Source organism: Pogoniulus pusillus, chromosome 23 (genome assembly GCF_015220805.1).
Source record: "Pogoniulus pusillus isolate bPogPus1 chromosome 23, bPogPus1.pri, whole genome shotgun sequence".
Lineage (NCBI taxonomy): Eukaryota > Metazoa > Chordata > Aves > Piciformes > Lybiidae > Pogoniulus > Pogoniulus pusillus.
In genome coordinates this window covers 14,891,763-14,906,752 of record NC_087286.1, presented here as the reverse complement: position 1 = coordinate 14,906,752, position 14,990 = coordinate 14,891,763, and positions in this window count along the sequence as shown.

The following is a 14,990-nucleotide window of genomic DNA, read 5'->3' as shown; positions in this document are numbered from 1 at the left end:
CAGCCAGGCAATCGGCATTTTCAGATTGCTGCTATCTGCCTTAAATCATCCAGCCTCCAGAACAGCCTTGTGTACTCAGAGCCTCCAGTTTTTGGGCTGAGGTGAAGGTTTCTTGAGCCTCCTGGAGTAACTCCAAGTCTCGACTGAGATGATGGTGCCAAGGCCTTAAGTGCTGCAGCCTTGCTTCTGTTGCTGTGCAGAGCTGAGGAAGAAAAGCGATCTGGGTCCTGCCAAGCAGACCACAAATGACTTTGCTGAGCCCATTGTTGGTTTGTTTCCCTCAAAACAGGGGTTCTCTTCTATTCCTGACCATGTTTTGTACCAGAATGTGATCCTGATTTGTTCCCAAACATGAAAGGAGACCCGAGGGGGAGAGGGGGGCTCTGAAACAGTGGGGGCCGGAGGCTTGTCAAAGTGAAAGGGAAATCTCATGCTTGCTTTCCCAGCCTCATCGAGGCTGGCAGCTGTCTCCGGCAGCAGGTGGATCACCACCCTCCCGGGAGCAGACCTCGCATCCAGGGTGTTTCAGGTGAGGTCAGTCCCAGAATTCTGGCTTATTAGTGAGCCAAATGACAGCAGCAGGAAAGGCTGCCTTCAGCTGCACATAGCCCTTTCTTCATCACGCTTTGTGCCTCTCCTTGTGATGTGCCAGTGGCACAGGCTCTGCCGGGGTGGAGGCAGCCAAGGAAAAGGAAAGCATTAGGGACAGTAAATAAGTTCACGTTAAAAGTGAATGCCATCAGCCAAAAACCTCAGAGATGGAACATTATCAATCTTTGAAAGTTATTATGCAGAAGCAAACTGCTGAGTGCATAAATATTTTATAGACCTTAAACTATTGAACAGTTATTGGAGCTGAGATTTAATCGCCATGACTTGACAAAACAACAAGAGGGGGACCGTAGTGAGAAAACAGACTTCAAAGCAGCACAGTGAAACCTTGCAGCCTATCCAGGGAGCCTCCCATGCTGGTAATTGCTGTAATTCACTGACTTTAATGAAGCTGCTTTTTATACACACTCAAAGTCAGTCTGAAAAGAATAAGAGTGCAAATCTATTTCTTAAGCTTTGAATGATTTGCAGCATTTGAACCTAAGCACCTGTGATGCTGAGGGTGTCTTCTGTGTGGCAGAGATTCCAGGTACCCTTTGACTGTGAGAGATTTTTCATTTCTTCATGAAACCAAAGGGATGGACTTGATATGTGAAGGTCCTAAGACAGTCTCTAAAGTCCTCCCTGCAAACACATAGGGAAACTCCCAGTGTTCTCCTGAAGGAATGGTGAATTGAGTTCAGTTTTGGGCTTCCCAGTGTAGGAGAGACTGGTGTCTGCTGGAGAAGGTCCACCAGAGGGCTGTGAGGATGATTAGGGGACTGGAGCACTGCCTGATGAGGAGAGACTGAGGGACCTGGGGCTGTTTAGTCTGGAGAAGAGAAGACTGAGAGGGGATTTAATAAATAAATATCTGAGGGCTGGCGGGTCAAGGCAGGGCTGAGGAGGAGGAACAACACACATGACAGGCTCTGCTCACTTACTCCCTGGGGGATAGGACAAGGAGCAATGGATGTAAGCTGCAACACAGGAGGCTCCACCTCAACACAAGAGGGAACTTCTTTACTGTAAGGGTCTCAGAGCACTTGAACAGACTCCCCAGAGAGGTTGTGGAGTCTCTTTCTCTGGAGACTTTCAAGGCCCATCTGGATGCGTTCCTCTGTGACCTGAACTAGATTATATGGTCCTGCTCAGGCAGAGGGGTTGAACTGGTTGATCTGTTTGGGTCACTTCCAACCTTTGACATCCTGTGATCCTATGATGCGACTGCACTCCTTTCCATCACCAAGTGCCTTCGTTGGCTGTGTATATTTAAGCAAAGTTGGGAAACATCCCAGCATGGTTTTCCACCTGCTATGACTGAGCTTCTCCCAGCTGCAGAAAGCAAGGCTGAACAGCCTAAACTGCAAACCCTTTCCTTTCTGGCTGTTCCTCACATGCTGTGGAAGGGGCTCCACTGCTGGACTCCAGACAATTGCAACTTGCTGCCTGTCTCATGAACAGCTGCTAAAACACTTCCACCTCCCATGTACAGCCCACACTGGCTGCCTGCAGCCTCAAGTGGAAATACAGTGTTGTTTTTCCAGCAGGCAGGAACGGCTTTTCCCTGGTAGGGGAAGAGCAAGCCCTGCCAGTCCCTCTCCTGCCATCAAGAGCCTCTGACTCTTCTCTGCTGTGACTGAGCCACCCACATGCTCACAGCACAGGAGGAATCTGTGGCTCACAGAATGGCCTGCCCTTCAGCACAGCCTGGCAAAGATGTCTTCTTTTTGGTTTAATCTTTGTTTTGTTGGGTTTTTTTTCCCCTTCGTGTGTGTAAGGCAGGAAACTCTGCTTTTCTGGAGTCACTCTATAAATGAGTTGACAAGCTCTGATCCTGAGGTGGGAAGGCAAACTCCACTGTTAATCTATTAGAAGAAGGTTTCACTCAGGTTAAAGGGAATCTAGATTCTGGCTCCTGCTTTCACTGAGCATTTTCATAGGTTCTCTAATGCAGCATAGTGGAGGAGATTTTGCAGTAACAGTTAAAAATCCTTTTGTGAAAAGTGTCCCTTTCTGTTACTTTTAAGACTTATCAGCTTTGGTCATGCTAGGAGAGGTGCCCAAGGAGTGCTTTTGCTAGCACTGATTGGAGGAGCTGTGGATTAGACTGTGTCTGTATAATAGCAGCGTAGCTTAGATCCCATTAAATTAAATTAGGCTCTCCATTAAATTAAATTAGGCTCCTCTTTACTTCTTAGGCTCATCTGACATAAAGAAAATGAATTGCTGTGATTTACATGCTGCCTTGGCTCGTACCATCTCTCAGCCTCATGACATATAGGACATATACACAATTTAAATCCATGTAAAAGCAAGTAAATGAAGGTGGATTGAAGGAAACACAGAAAGGATGCAGCTTTCAGTAGGAATTTGCCCTACTAGTCTCAGTCTGGGCAAAGAAGGTAAGCCTTGGAGGGCACAGCAGGGTGAAAGCCTTTCTCTACCCCTTCCCTCTCCATGACATGACCCTCCATCTCTCTAGCAGATCTAGTCCTATTGGCACCTCTGGGCTTTCTCCTTCGTCCTGCCTTACTCCTATCCCTATGGCAAGCACAAAATAACATTTCATTTATTACAACTTCAGAACAACTTACAAAGTTTAGTTTATTCATTAGCACTTTTTGGTTCTTGTTTCCCTCCTGTTTACCTGTGAAGCTGGGTAAAGCAAAAAAGAATGCTTCATTTTGACTTTGTCCCTACTAAACATCCCTCTCCAGTTCTTATACAACAGCACAGTATATTATTAGGAAGTATTTTCTGCATTGGAGCAACAGTTTCCAGAAGCAGCTGGTACAGAAACATTCTGTTAAACTTAGGCTGTGGTTTATTTTTAAAGTTACTGCTCTACAATGTAAATTCTGACTCTGGAAATTTCCTTGCAATGTTTAATCAACCCTTGGGAAACGCATTTGCAGCAGCTGTTCTTTTGAAGCTGGCACACCAGATCAAGCTCTGTGTTAGATAAAGTGTGTTTCTCATAGCTCCATTCAGATTAGTCAACATTTAAAGGCTGAGTTAGATATCTTCCAGCTTCAGCAGTGCTAGCAAGAGTCCACTCTGTCTGTGCCTTCAGCTGTATGTTTTCAGCCTTTCAGGGCTTTATAGAGCTGTAGAGGTTCAGCACTGCATCATGAACTAATTGTGCATTTGCCTTGGCCATATTATCTTGCCTGGGCTTTTGCCCTTTGTTTTTTCTTCCCATTATTTCTTCCTACACTTTGTTCAGAGATGCCTACTTGCTAACATCTACATATCTGAGGAGGATATCATATTTCCTCTATGTCTTTACAGTGAGGGTGGTGAGACACTGGAACAGCTTGTCCAGGAAGGTCCAGAATGCCCCCTCTCTAGAGGTGTTCAAGGTCAGGTTGGCTGAGGCCTTGAGCACAGTATCACAGTATCACAGTATTATCAGGGTTGGAAGAGACCTCACAGATCATCAAGTCCAACCCTTTACCACAGAGCTCAAGGCTAGACCATGGCACCAAGTGCCATGTCCAATCTTGCCTTGAACAGCTCCAGGGATGGCGACTCCACCACCTCCCCGGGCAGCCCATTCCAGTGTCCAATGACTCTCTCAGTGAAGAACTTTCTCCTCACCTCCAGCCTAAATCTCCCCTGGCACAGCCTGAAGCTGTGTCCTCTCGTTCTGGCGCTGGCCACCTGAGAGAAGAGAGCAACCTCCTCCTGGCCACAACCACCCCTCAGGTAGTTGTAGACAGCAGTCTGATCTAGTGGAAGGTGTCCCTGTCCATGACAGGGGGCTTGGAACTAGATGATCTTTAAGGTCCCTTCCATCATAACCCATTCTATAAATCTATGAACCTATGAGATTTCACTTTGTTTGAGAGCCCTACTGTCTTAAGCTCTATGTCAACAATGCCAGAGAGAACTCAGTCTTCTTCAGAACAAGTCCCTGCCTGTGTAGGGCTGGAAGAGGTGTTGCAGTTCTGCCTCAGGAAGATGAAGGCACTGATTGCATCACAGGACCCTTTCTATTAAATATCCTCTAAATCACTGGGGGTTTTTTTATAAGAAAATATGAAAGATACATCCATGTGCTCACACAAGTTAAGCAATACTCTGCCTCCTTATGTTGTGCTATATACTCTTTCATTGCTAAATAACTGTCTGGGTTTACACAGCACAGCATGAAATTGATTTCCTTTTCCTGCAGCCTTAAATTCAGGTAAAAGTGGCATTCAGTAATAATGACTCCTTACTGTTATATATACTGTTGTGTCAGCATCAGAACAGCTCAGTGTGTCTTCATCAGCATGAGTGAACACGTTTGGTTCCAAATGCAGCAATATGTGTAGAAACAGTTTCACTTTTAGAGGTGCAGAGAGCAAAACGCCTCTCCTGGGAGGCACCCGGAGTGAATTGTCCGACAGTAGAAGGACTCAAGAGGTTTTGGGAGACTCCAGACTCCCAGCTGAGGGTCAGTTTCAAGACAGATGGATGTAAGTAGACCATAGATACCAGCGAATGTTGACCATTGCTCTCGGCTTTATTTCTGTTTGGCTGGTGAGCTGTGAGGCCGATAGCTGCTGCCTTGCTCACGTATGGTCCTGCAGATAACTAACGGCCCCAGCCCCTGCGTGCACAAAGCAGAAACAGAGCCCCTCTGTGCTGCATCTATAGAGGAAGATAACAGGCATGGCTGGGAGAGCTTGTCAGAGGCAGCAAAGGATGCCACAGGAGTGATAACATTCGGCACACAACAGCCAAAAGCTAAAGCCCTTCAGTGCATGGCAGGAGCTGGGAGGAGACCCCCAACTGCTCTCCACGGTGGGGTATGATCCCTGTACTCTCCTCCTTCTTAGCCCTACACTCAGGTCAGCATGGGTTGTTGCCATGTGGCACTCAGCTCACACAGCTTGGGATTTGTTAAAAGAGGAAAGCCCTTCTGATGCTTTTCATGATAATGATGTTCTACCAACTTACAAAGGGTTGTCATCAGGGTTTGATTATTTGTAATTTCCAAACCATAAAGAATTGGTCAAAGCCCTGCCAATTTCCTTTAAAACACCTCATGTCTGCTCCTGGTGTGAGAGATTTAGTGAAAAATGCAAAATAGAGACACAAAACACATTGCAGCTTGGCTACAATGGTCAGTGAAGGGTTTGGGATTTGACCATGCATGTTCTTAGGAGTGATGGTACAAGCAACTAGGCCAACAGGTTGATAAGAAGGGAGAGGAGAGCAGAGCAAAGGATGCAAAAAAAAGAGCAACAGTGCCCAAGTAGACAGGAGCAAATGATCAGATCTCCTCTAAGACCACAATTAGTGAGAGAAAAACAGGTGACCTCAGAATTAAAACATTAATTGGAGCACTGACATTTGGGAAATAGAGCCCCTCCATGGTTATTAGGTGGTAAACATGAAACAGTTTGTTCCATGTCCCAAGAAATAATACACAATTCAATGAGTGGTGTTCTTTGGGTTACCCTTTGTGTACTGCCACACATACATTAGGGCTAAGCAACGTACAAAGTACCTAAGTCTTCCTAAAGGGTTTGGGGTGGGTTTTTTGGTCCTTAATGAATCTTCAAAAGGTAGTCCATGTTTATTTTTCATAGAGTACTTTGATGTCATGGTATTATGCACAGTTTAGGAAATAGACCAAGAGAACTGTAGCAATGCACACTAATGCTGTGCTGTTTAAGCTTGGCAAAAGTACTGTTGAATACGTATGCTTTTCAAAACTCCTAGCTTAGGTGAAGTAAACCCAAGGCTGTAGCTCATGAAGACACTCTGTAAAGCTTCATTCTCACTACAGCATGTGTTTTAAATGGTCTATAGTACTCAGTAATCTACTTTCTGGTTTCCTTCCAGGCCTCTTCATTGCTGTCTCTGCTTGCTGCAGAAATCAAGTACTTGTGTACGTGGGAGGCATGGTGCAGCACGGATTTATCACGGAAAAACAGAGCACTCCTTACTGGAGCCACACTGCTAATACCTCTGAAAGGCTATAGGGCTTCTTGGAGGGGGCTTAAATCATCCACTGGTATTTATTTCAGCTTGAAGTTATGCATGCAAAATAGCCATAAAAAGGATGGCTCAATGAATCTTTCCTGCCCTGAACTTGCACTGCCCTTCCTAGATGACCTGCTGTGGTGCAGACACGTGGCACACAACCTGTCCCATCCCTGCCCTCCCTTCTCCTGTTCTCCGGGGTAAAGGACCACGAAGAGAAGCTCTCAGCTGCCAGCTTGCTGCCTGTGTACTTCATGATGTGCCAACCTCTACCTGAGACTTGATTCAGACTCCCTGTGCTCAGACATCACTCACAGTGCTCGGGTCCCTCCTGCAGCCCCCTAGCCCCGCAGGCAGAGTCATTGCTGCTGCTGAGCCGTGGGGGGCGGTTGCCGTCCTTGCCTTGTGCCGCTGCCTGAAGCAGTTGTTACATCTCAGCCCAGATGCTTCGTTTCAGAGGGGACGACGGCGTGATTCCTGTATACATTTGCCTTCTCAGTTTGTCAAGCACTTAAGTGCCTTTCATCTTGAAGTATCCTAAATGATAATATGCACTTATATAGCTCAAGCTCCTCTAATGAATGAGGTTCTTCATAAACACTCAGTAATTAGGCCTGGGAACAACTCTTTGCAGTGGTGCAGAGGGATGAGCTGGGGCTGCACGGAGCCAGGCAAGGTTCAGGCTATCAGCTTAGATGTGCAGCAGCCCAGCGGTCACAAGGTGCTAGGAGCTTGGTCTGCACCAAGGAACCCCTGAAGTACAGCAGGAAAGACCATAGAAACCACAGACTCTTCCCCAGAAGTTTCTTGCCACATGAATGAGAAGAGTGAAAACTGGAAAGTTCCTGCTTCCTCAGTGTCTTCCCACTCTGCCAACAGCTCGTGGTGACCCTTGCCCCAGCACTGGTGCTGCAGGTGGTGGGATGGAGACCCTGGCACTACTGCCAGGTCCCGTGGGGCAGACACAAGGCTCAGTCATCACAGCTTCCTGAGAAATTCATGTCCGTTTTGACCAGAGAGGAACGAGAGACTTCCAGGTAAGCAGCCAGCCTCAGATGTACATTCTTGAAAGAAATGAGAACAGGAACTGTCAATACAGCCAAGTGAGCATTTCCCATCACAAAACATTGTAGCCAATGGGGAAAACAAGCTCTAAGCAGGTTTGCCTGCAGATCCTCCTGCTCTGGCTCTTTTATACCTTCCTCAGCACTGCTATCATCTGTCACTGCCAGCTCTGCTGTGGGAATTTCCTTTCCTTCTGATTTTTCTGTCACACTTTCAGCACTGTGACAATCAGGAATTGTATGTATCACAATTGTAGCTTTCAGCTAAAGGAAAGGACCTCTTCTGCAAAGTCTTTCATTGTGTCTTCCATAGTATGCTTTTCAGAGATACAAGGAAGGCTACTTGCTTCAGTCAAGTGAATTGGCACAGCTCAGATGCACACAGCTGCTACTTTTCCTCTAGCAGCACCTTACACAACTTCCAGATACTAAGCGGACTTTTGCATGTGATCTTCTTGTCTCCTTGCTGCTTCTCTTCCTTTTTACTAATCCACAGGATTCAGGTCTCGTGCTGAGATGCACAGAGGACTGACAGTGATGTTGTTGCCTTGCTCCTGTGATGACCATGAAGAAATGAACTTACCCATTTCTCCTTTTTCAAAGCCTCCATGTTACCCAGCCCAGCTGTACAGCAGGAGTGTGTTCTGCCTTGCTGACACAGCAAGCTAAGAAACCACAGAGGCCCTGAGGGAAACCTGTCCCCACGATATTCCCAACTCTCCTGTGTCGTTGCTAGTGCTGTCAGGGTCCCTTTTTGGTGGCCTGGTCCTGACCACCCTCCTGCCCTGTGGGAATGGTCCATTCATGCAATTTAGGAACTTCTCTCTACAGCTTTTTATTGTTTGCTCTTTTGTTCTCCTGCCAGCTCCCCTTTTCATCACTTTCCCTCTGTGCTGAGGGGTTTTCCTCCTCTCTCAGCCCTTCTCCCTGCCTTTGCTCAGCTCAGCAAGCCCTGGGTCTGCCTCAGTTCCTGGCAGTAAGGGTCACCATCCTTATTCCACTGCCCCTGGCACACACTCACCAGCAAAGCTGCACTCATGCTTTTCTTTGCCTCCTTTTCTCTCCCCTCCCTCTCCCTTGAGGTGGGATCTGTCTTCCCTAATAGCAGATAGTGTTAGCAGAGAGAAACCAGACTCGAGGCAAAATTCCCATTAACTTCAGTGGGGGCAGGTTTTCACCTCAAGTGTTTCATGTTCTGGGTGCTGGACAACAACATGAAAGGACTCCACACTAGTAAAACTTGAGCTGCCACAGCCATTCCAGCCAAGCAAACACAGATGCAGTTCCTGGTGCCCCCTCCAAGCCCCTCACCATGGCCACGCATGTTCTTTCCAAGACCTGTGAAGGTCATTAATCTGCCCTCTTAGCTGTTTATTGTCACTGTGTTGGCAGCTATTGCTGAGTGCTTAGTTACCTCTGCAGAGCCTGAGCTGGGCCCTAATATTTACTGCTACTGGCCAGCATTACCTTGAACCTTCTTGACTTTCAAGTGTGCTCCACTTCAGACCAGCCTTCCACATCTTGTTTGTGTTATTGCTACTGATGGGGCTTTACAAGATTCTTTGGTTGTCTGAGTCCTTCTGGATGGTGCAGTGCTGCTCCTCTGGCTTCCTGGGACGCTCGTGTCCCCAGCACTTCTGTGTCAAATCAGTTCACCCCTTAGATCTTGCTATGTCTTCCTCATTCTCCTCTGTGCTTTCCAGATTCCTTCTGATTTGTCTTTGGTTCTACCTCTGCTGCTGCCCTGAGTACCAGCTAAGCCCCATGTGTCACTGCAGGTCACACTGGTGGCTGTTGCCTAATAGTTGTTCTTCCACTTGGTCCTGTGGTGGCTTTATCCCGGGCTCCCTTTGTTGCTGTGAGCTCTGGCTGATCCCAGTGCCACTGTGCCTGTGGCTGCTGACAGCCTGTCTGTCAGCTCACCCTGGGGTCTTGATTTTCCTACTCTTTGGTCTCTTGCTTTGCTGCTGTTCAGTCCCTGGGAGGGTTGCTGCAAGAGCACAGCATTTCCAGGTAGACTTCTCTTCTTGTCTGTGCAGGTTTTGCTCCTGGCTCTTTACTGTCACTGCTGCCTTTCACTTGTTTTGTAGGTACCCAGGGGAAGAGGTCTTGTGCTCAGATTCCCATGGCACTGAACAATTTGAATTTTGCTGCAGTGTGTTACAACCTACTGTCTGAGGAAATGTACCTTGTGCTTTGTGATCTTAGTTCTTGCCTGAGTGCCCATCAACACAGCCCACTTTTTAGAAAAAGAAGTTACAGTTTAATATGGCTATGTAGTTCCTGTCTTTAGCATTGAAAAGTCAGCACTGGCTCTATTTTAGTGCTGGTATTTTCCTGGCCTGATCACTCGATGATCTCTCTGTTTGATGTACATCAGCTGAGCATCACAATCTGGTTGGCAGAGGTACTCACTGAACTGCCTGCACGACCATCTCCTGATGACAGTCTGCTGGGACTCTGCTCTCACTATTGCTGTGACCACAGATGGTCTTCTTACCAAGCAGCAGGAGTAGTTTCTTTGGCATTATCTCTTTAAAAGTGGCCACGAGCTGCCTTGCAGTAGAACCCAGAATTCCTCAATGCTTTGGTGGTAGATTCCCAGACATTCTCACTCAGTGTTGAGAGTAATAGAAAGAAAGTAAATAAAAAAGTTGTGGTCATTTTTTTCTTTTCATGCCTATGGCCATGGCATTCAGGTTTTCCTCCCACTTGCCCCCTACTCAAAGTATCTTTTGCCTGGGAATCCAGCACTGATGCATCCCAACTCTCTACCTGCTTTAGAGTTTGTTTGTTAATCCCAGAACCTGCAAACTGCACATCTGAAGCATGGGGGGACAAAGCTGGGAGAACAAGGGGGATGACACACAAAGGTGTTGCACCTGCAGCGAACACTGAGCCATTTGCACACAGATTGACCTTTTCCTGCTTTCTCCAAAATATTCTGCTTTGCAGGCTGTTTTCCTGCCTTAGCTTCCAAGGAGGTTTATATATCCAGAGCCTAGCTTGAGACCTCCTACTAGCATGACCTTCCAGCTTGCAATCACTCATCTTAGTAAAACATTCCTTCAAGGTAATCTATCTCTATTTCACAAACAGGGAACCAAACAGCCCAGAAGTGAACTCTTGCCTTAGGAAGGGGAAAAATTTATTTAAATAAAAATTATAAGAAAGAGGCAAAAAAAAAAATTTATCTCTTTAATGATTTAAGAACAGAGAAGAGAAAGATTTACACGGTCTGGTGTAATGACAGATTGGGAAATACGAGATTTCTAATTCATTCCAAGCAAAGAGCAATTACCACAGTGTGATTGTTTTAATATGGACAAGGATAGCAGCATTTAGAATCATAGACTCAGTCAGAGTTGGGAAGGACCACAAGGATCATCTAGTTCCAATCCCCCTGCCATGGGCAGGGACACCTCACACTAGATCAGGCTGTCCAGAGCCTCATCCAGCCTGGCCTTAAACACCTCCAGGGATGGGGCCTCAACCACCTCCCTGGACAACTCATTCTAGGGTCTCACCACTCTCATGGTGAAGAACTTCCTCCTCAAGTCCAGTCTGACATTCCTTGTTTAAAATGGGGTTGGAAAGGAATTCTGGGATAAGATACAAGTCAGGGCAATGTTTATCTGAGAGTGCCTTCGAAATGAAAGAATGCCCACTTAGACTTGAAAGCCATTTGTCAACTTTGAAAATAATAATTGGAAGCTCTTTTCCCTTCTCTGAATCGTGTTTGGTTTTGCTGCATAAAATCTGTAAACCAGCACTGTCTTTCTGTCAGGTCAAACCACAGTTCAGACTGCAGCTCGGTGACAGACAAACCTCTCAGAAATCATGGACCAGAAAGCAAAGGAGAGATCATTCATAAGTGATGAATGAAAGTGTGTAACCAAATTGTGAAAGCTTTCGATCCCAGTAGAGGCACTCAACAGTTAGCCAAAGCTATTTTCAAGGTGTAAATCTGGCTCTGCAGATGACAAGGGGAAAGCCAGCCTCTGCAAGATAGATTAATCTAGTTTACATACACCCACCCCTAAGTAAGGCCAAAGAGAAAGTAGAAGAGTTGAATGACTCTGGGAACTATTAAGGAAAGAGAAAAGCTTTCATGCATTGAGGACTGGTAGCACTCAAAAGCTGTTTCTCAGCTGATGGCCAAGCTCGTTTGAAGGTACACGGAAATTGCAACCAGCATAGCCCAGATGGCTTTCCTTTGGGTGTCTGGGTAAGCCTGACGATTTATTAGGCCACAAAAGCCACAAGGCTGATGATACTGATTCTTTGGGATGGAGCTGATGCACTGCTTCTGGGGTGGGGAAGAGAAGGCTGGGCCCCCACTGCAGCTTCCCAGCAGGCAGGCAGAAGGATCTTCCCCTCAGCATGCTCCTTCCAGCTCAACTTTACATGGCCATTAAGTCCAGCAAGGGAAAAGCTTACATAGATAAAGAAATATTGTCCTTTTTGTTTTCTCCAAAATGTCAGGCTGCTGCCTGTACTCCTACACTCAGAAGAAAAATTTCCAAGGAGGATGATGAGATTTTTTTTTTTTACAGTTTGTCACTTGAGACCTATATTTTCATTCTTTGACTTTCGCCAGTCAAGTCGAGGGTTTCAGCACCAAGAAATATACCTTGGTCTCCATAACCACAAACAAACAACATCACAACAAAGGATCCCTCTCCCAATTTCAGGTTCAGTCTCATGCTTTATCAGAGCAAATATATTCAGAGAATTCTGAATTATTTGTTTTTGCTGCCTCAGAAGCGGTTTCTTATTTAGATTCATAGGTTCAGCATTTTCTACTTTTCAGGCACTCTGCTAGGTGGATGCTTCTGCTATCTTGTTCCTTCAGGAATGGAAGCTGATGGCAGCAAGCACTTTATCTATCTTTTTTCCTTAAAAGGTACTGCTCCATAAGAGTCTGTCCTGCTTTTCCAGTATAAGGGAGAAAATACCTGTTTAATCACAGTATCACAGTATCATCAGGGTTGGAAGAGACCTCACAGATCATCAAGTCCAACCCTTTACCACAGAGCTCAAGGCTAGACCATGGCACCAAGTGCCACATCCAACCTTGCCTTGAACTGCCCCAAGGATGGCGACTCCACCACCTCCCCGGGCAGCCCACTCCAGTGTCCAGTGACTCTCTCAGTGAAGAACTTTCTCCTCACCTCCAGCCTAAATCTCCCCTGGCGCAGCCTGAGGCTGTGTCCTCTTGTTCTGGTGCTGGCCACCTGAGAGAAGAGAGCAACCTCCTCCTGGCCACAACCACCCCTCAGGTAGTTGCCTTTAGAATGCTCACACAATGCCAATGCCTTCTCTGGCCAGAAAAAAAAAGTACTGAAGCCTTAACCTGCGAGGTTGTAATTCTGTGGAGTCTTGTAAGTGTGCAGTGTACACTTCTGGCTCAGTTTTTAAACATTTTAATTACATTTTATTTGATTTGCCCATTTTTCTCCTTGAATCCTTGTCTCGACAGCTTTCATACTTTAATACTAAGATTTATTTCCTTCCTATTTCCTAATGTCCCCCAGAGACAGCGAAGCAGCTTGACTACAGTTAACACAAATGTTAAAATGGAGTCCAAATATTTAATTGAATTGGTCGGGTTAGTGACTTAATCTGGCTTAATCACCTAATTGCTGGGATTCTATTTCTGTGATACAAATTGTCAGTCAGTTTGGAAGGTCGGTTACGTTGCTGGGGACTGGAAATAATCTCCTTCCAAATGACAGAAATGGCTGAACAATGCAGGCAAAATGTGAGCTGAATGTACATCCAATGCAAACTTTGGCTTAAACAACTCAGAACACTGAGTCTGTTTTTCTTTAGATTGATTTTTATAGGATACTAAGTGTCTACTTGAGTTATACTTGAAGATTATGGCATTATTAGCATAATGCTTTTGCACGTGTGCACTCACGACCGCGTTCATGGGTTTTTTCCCCCTTCAGTGTTGTCTTCTGTTACTTGGATGAAAGATACAGGAGCAAATGGCTCATTTTTGAACACATGCAATCAATATCACCGTTCTCCACCATCTGCAGCGCAGAAACAGAGACAACCTTGAGGGCTGAGGCTTTCCAAAAGGAAATGTGGTAAGATGAAAGTTTGGAACTGCACTGGAAACTGCATCATCTCATGTATTTGTCTTAGGGGTGGATTCTAGATACGATCTCATCAGCTTTTCTATCTTTATTTAAATGAGCATGTATTTAATGGCTAATAACAATATCCCTCAGAACCTGCATGTTATTGTGTGCTATATACAGTAAATGCTTTTGTATCATTACTGGCTGATGAGTCGGTAGCAAACCTGGCACGCTCAGGTAGTGCTCCCTTAGCTCTCCAGTTCAGCTGGGGATGAAAAGAGAGCCAAAGCACATTCTTGAGCCTGGAGGAGAAAGCTTTGAGGTGTGGCACAGAGCAAGAGCAGAGATTGTGGCTGTGCTTGGCAAAACAGTGCTTCGCCTGCTCCTCTGGTAGCGTTCACCTCCTAACGCGTCTTTGGGTACGGCAATTTCGTGGCAGATCCAAGGGTGTAAACTGAGCCAGGTTGTGCTCCAGGACTAATGAGAGCAGAAAGCCTTCTGCCCGTGCCAGGAGAGCGCTTGGAGACTTTGGGCGGGGACTTGGTGTGGGCAACTGCTGCCGGGGAGGAGGTTTGTGGCTGCGGGGGAGGCCAGGGGAGGGCTGCAGCTGGGGAAGGACAGCTGGCCTCAGGGGCTGCCACACTGCGCGCTCCCCACAGGCCCCAGCGCAAAGTCAGTCTCCAGACATGAAACCTGATGATTGCAGCAGCTCCACTCTGTACGGGACCTTTCCTAGGTGACTGATAGGAAATCAAAGGCTGGCCCTGGCCATAAGGCCCCCCCGGGCAGAGGCAGCCCAGCTCTGCAGGCTGCAGGGGATGGAGTCCAAAGGGAGGCCTCAGCTCCTGCTGTGCAGTGAAGAGCAAAGGGGAAGGAAGAGCCCGGCCCTGGCTGGGCTGTAGGAGACAACGCTCACACTCTGTGAAAGGCAAGTACAAGTCAAGTGAAATAGGCAGAGTTCCCCACTACCAGAGCAGGTCTGGGGCTTGGCTATAAACCGTGGCAGGCTGTCCAGGAGCTCAGCTGGGCCCTGCTCACAGGAGCAGCTGCGGCAGTGCTACCTGGAGAAGCCCAACACACAGCATTCTCAGGCTTCACCATCCAGATTAAACTCACTGCAGTGTGCAAACCTTCATGGAACTTTTTAGGCTTTGATACACTTGGATTTTATGGTGATCTGGAAAGGGAGAGTCTGGAGCAATGTGCTGGGCAGTGGATACTTCATGAGCTCCCTCGCGTAGGCCCAGCCTGTTGCTAA